We start from the raw sequence: 5,000 nt of genomic DNA, 5'->3' as shown, positions 1-5,000 counted from the left end.
GGTTCTTAGTGCTGCAGCCTTGGAAGATAGCCTTTGGGAACCATCCCAACGCCGACTATCATACAACCCTCTTGGCCGAGAGAGTGGGGATGTAACTTGGGCAAGACGCTCTCCACTATAATCAAATTCTAGCCCAGATAGTCGGGACAGCAGTTACCTCCTCTGTTGTTCTGATGGACATAGTCGGACACAAGCGACTATCATCATACAGGAAACAGACAATATCAATATCATTTTGCCCCTCTCAGCACAGAATTAGGGAACAGAAACTTTCCATCCGCATGTATGTATGTACGTATGTATGTATTCATTTCCTAATTTATTTTCTTATTCATTTATTCATCTACTCATATATTCATTCATTTATTCATTCATTTCTTCTTCTTCTCCTTCTTCTTCTTCTCACCCCCTCCTCCTCCTCCTCCTCCTCCTCCTCCCCCTCCTCCTCCTCCTCCCCCTCCTCCTCCTCGTCCTCCTTCTTCTCACCCCCTCCTCCTCCTCCTCCTCCTCCTCCCCCTCCTCCTCCTCCTCCCCCTCCTCCTCCTCGTCCTCATTCTTCTCACCCCCTCCTCCTCCTCCTCCTCCTCCCCCTCCTCCTCCTCGTCCTCCTTCTTCTCACCCCCTCCTCCTCCTCCTCCCCCTCCTCCTCTTCCTCTTCTTCTTTTCTCACCGTCTTCCCTGAATCGTAAGAAGATTCCTTGGTGGCCTGACAGAACTACTCCTGCAGGTCTGCTGGTTGCGTGTCAAAGCCTGGGTCTCTGCAAATGGTTTTCGTGTGTGTGTGTGTGGGGGGGGATATACATTTAAACAAAATTCATTTATTCCTTCAATCAATCGATCATTGACTAGGATTGGGTGGAAGAAGAGAGAAGAGGGTGGGAGAGAGGGGTGGTGGTGGAAAACTGGCGGCTTGATCAAAGTGTGTATGTGTGTGATTGTTGGCGGCCGGTGGATGTTGTGTTGGTTAGGCATACACACACACAGAGACAGACAGACAGACAGACTCACACACACACACACACACACACATACACGCGCGCGCGCGCGCGCGCATCCGCAGAGAAGAGAGAGAGAGACAGAGAGAGAGAGACAGAGAGAGAGACAGAGAAAGACAGACACGGAGACAGACAGACAAACACACAAACACACAGACAAGTATACAGGCACAGAGAAGAAAAAAAAGAGTAACAAAGAAACGGAGAGTCAGACAAAAAGACACACACACACACACACACACACACACACACACACACACACACACACACACACACACACAAGCGTACAGACAACAACAACAACAACAACAAAAACCCACTCAATAAACAAGCCTCTAAATACACCAACCCCGACGATAGATGGAAGGAAAACCAAAACAATCCAAAGATCCAATTCTGACCGCCCGTTCCACCTCCCGAACCTGACGTGTCAGTAGTGCTCCCTGTTAGAACTCTTCTCCATGGCTGTGATGTCAGCCTGTCTCTTCTGTCTCTCGCTTCCAACCCCCCCCCCCCCCCCCCCACCCCCCCAGTCTCCCAACAGTCAGTCACACTGGGTACACCGGGTGCATGTCATTACAAAAGGTGGCTGGGAAATGTGAACAACGTCCTGTGCCCCCTGGGGACTTATCAGAAATGAACGATGATCTTTGTAGTTGCATTTCTTGTGAAGAGAGAGACAGAGAGAGAGGGGATGAGAGAGAGTGTGTGTGTGCGTGTGTGTGCGCGTGGTGTGTGTGTGCGTGGTGTGTGTGTGTGTGTGTGTGTGTGTGTGTGTGTGTGTGTGTGTGTGTGTGTGTGTGTGTGTGTGTGTGTGTGTGTGTGTGTGTGTGTGTGTAGATGTGCAATGCGGTTTGGCTGACTGAAATGGAGAGGCACGTAAATTTCAGTAATCTGTATATTTGTATATAGCTATTTCCATTTGGTGCCATTTTTTTCTATTCATTTTATTTCTTTGTTGTTTTCTTCTTATGTTGAACATGTGCTGCTGCCAAAAAGAAAATCTCTGTACCAAAGTATAGACAATAAAGTTTGTGTATTGTGTATTGTATTGTGTATCATTAGTATCTTTTTTTCTCTCCTAAATTGAGAAGAGAATTTTGTCAGTGTGTCTGTGATTTATACTTGTTTTGTATTATCTGATTGGATGTGGAAATGTATCTCCCCCCCCCCCCTCCCCTGCCCGCCTTGAATTTGAAATCAACAGTTTTTGCACTTCAGTTTGTGTTGAGGGCTTATCAGATATTATTATTATTATCTTTTTCCTAAATTTGAGAAGATAATTTTTTTTTAGTGTGTGTGTTCTGTAATTTATACATGTTTTGTATTATCTAAGGGCAGGTGGATGAGTATCATCTTTTTTCCCATTGAATTTGAAATGAAAGTTTTTTTCTTTGCACTTTATTTTGCACCTCAGTGTGTGTTGGCGATGCAGTCAATATTGGCGAGGAGCCAAGTTGTGTGGACTGCTGTTTTTCTGGACCCAACTTTTAATGTGTCGCGTGTTTCATCACGTGCCCTGCTGGTCTGTCAGTCTGTCTCTGTCTGTCTGTCTCTTTATCTTTGTTTCTTTGTCAGTCTCTCTTTCCACTTCTCTGTCCGCCTCTGTCTGTCTCTCTCTATCTCTCTCTCTTTTCTCTCTCTCCCTTTCTTTCTTTCTTCTCTCTCTCTCTCCCTTTCTTTTTTTCTCTCTGTCTATCTGCCTCTCTCTCTCTGTGTCTCTCTGTGTCTGTCTGCCTGTCTGTCTGCCTTTCTGACTGAACCAAAGGTGCCAATGATGCGAACCAGCAGGACCATGATAATATCATGATGACCATGAGGACACACACACACACACACACACACACGCACACGCACGCACACACACACACACACGCGCGCGCACACAGACGCACACGCACACACACACACGCACACACACACTACTTACACACGCACGCACACACGCTCACATACACACACACACACACACACACACACACACACACACACACACACACACACACACACACTAAAAGAAAGAGAAAATGAAAATGGAGGAAGTATTTGGACACGAATACAGCTCCAGTTTCAAGGTGGCTTGAAAGTGTTCACATATATCAGTTTCAGATTCAGTTTCTCCGGAGGCGAGAAAACGTGCAGACATATCATTTTCAGTTTCAGTTTCAAGAAGGCGTGGAGTGATGTATATATATTGCACAATATAATGACGTGTGTGAGCAGGTGGAGGGGGTGGGGGCAGCTCAGTGACTGAAAATAATCATTCATCCATTCGTTCCTTCACACACATGCCCCCCCTCCCCTCCTCACACACAGAGCCACACAAACACACACAGAGCCACACAAACACAACCCCCCTCACACGCGCGCGCGCGCGCACACACACACACACATACACACACACACACACACACACACACACACACACCTCCCCACGCATTCACAAAGTCACACAAACACACACAGAGCCACACAAACACACACACACACACACACACACACACACACACACACACACACACACACACACACACACACACTCACTCACTCACACACACACACACACACACACTCACTCACTCTCACACACACACACACACACACACACACACACACACACACACACACACACACACACACACACACTCACTCACTCACACACACACACACACACACACACACACACACACACTCAATCACTCACACACACACACACACACACACACACACACACACACACACGCACGCACACAAATACACACACACACACACACACACACACACACACACACACATACATACATACACAGAGCCATACAAACACAGCTTCCAACTCCTAACACCTCTCCCCAGCTGTCGGAGACACTGACCACGTTGTGAAGTCAACAGCGCTGCCGGAAATTGAATCTACAACTTGATCAGGCCGCTGGATTTGTCACACCGCTGATGAGACTGACCTCTACTTCCATCACCCCCCCCCCCCCGCCCCCGCAACCCCCCAACCCCCTCCCCCAGTGTTTGTTCCCCAAGGGGAGAGCCTGGTGATGGAAGTGAGGTGAGGGATGAGTGGGGAGGTTATGTGTGTGTGTGTGTGTGTGTGTGTGTGTGTGTGTGTGTGTGTGTGTGTGTGTGTGTGTGTGTGTGTGTGTGTGTGTGTGTGTACGTTTGTGTGCGTGTGTGTGTTGTGTGTGTGTGTGTGTGCGTGTGCGTGTGCGTGTGTATGTGTGTGTCCCCCTTCAAGTCCAAACGTTACACATTATACTTTACACACACACACACACACACACACACACACACACACACACACACAGATAATGGATGGTGATTATGACATATATCTGTGCAACCACAGAATGAGCAATAAACACCCCAGATATATTTGCTACTGTCCCCCATACACCGTGTCAAAAACATAGCTTTTTTTGTTGTTGTTGTTGGTATATCAAGATTGAGATCGCTTCCTGGGAAAGTGATGCCCTTGAGCGCTCTCGCTGGAGGATGCTGTGCTCTAGTGGCATTAAGACATTTGAAAACAAGAGAACGCTGGCCATTAAGGAGAAGCGTGAGCGAAGGAAGCAGGGCTCAACTTCTGGAGACGTTTTCCCTTGCAACACCTGTGGGAAGTGCTGTGCATCCAGAATCGGCCTCTTCTCCCATATGAGGACACACACCGACAGATAAGCCTGCCTGCCTACTCACCCGTCGGACCGACGGGAGACTCCATCATCAAGACTGAGAGAAATTTGAGACTATTTCCAGCGCACGTTGGGACGAAACTCTTTTGCTCTGATGGTATCTGAGCAAACCGCATGATTTGGATCGTTATGTATGTTCTGGTAAATCCTCCCTCTCCCCGGCCAATCCCCCCCTCACCCCCCTCCCGCCCGCCCCTCCATCTCCCCCCCCCCATCCCCCTCTGTCCCTGGTGTTTCCAGTTTTGTTGTTGTGAGCCATGAAGGTTTTGTTGTTGTGAGCCGTGAAGGCTTTGTTGTGAGCCGTGAAGGC

At 48.2% G+C, this 5,000-nt stretch overlaps 1 protein-coding gene across 1 annotated transcript in view; it reads left to right on the top strand.

Moving 5' to 3' along the window:
- LOC143301746 (uncharacterized) overlaps positions 1–5,000 on the top strand; it is a 24,169-nt gene that overhangs the window by 3,429 nt on the left and 15,740 nt on the right. The gene's annotated exons all lie outside the window — the stretch shown is intronic.

Source organism: Babylonia areolata, chromosome 28 (genome assembly GCF_041734735.1).
Source record: "Babylonia areolata isolate BAREFJ2019XMU chromosome 28, ASM4173473v1, whole genome shotgun sequence".
Lineage (NCBI taxonomy): Eukaryota > Metazoa > Mollusca > Gastropoda > Neogastropoda > Buccinidae > Babylonia > Babylonia areolata.
This window is presented reverse-complemented; position numbering and strand designations above follow the sequence as displayed.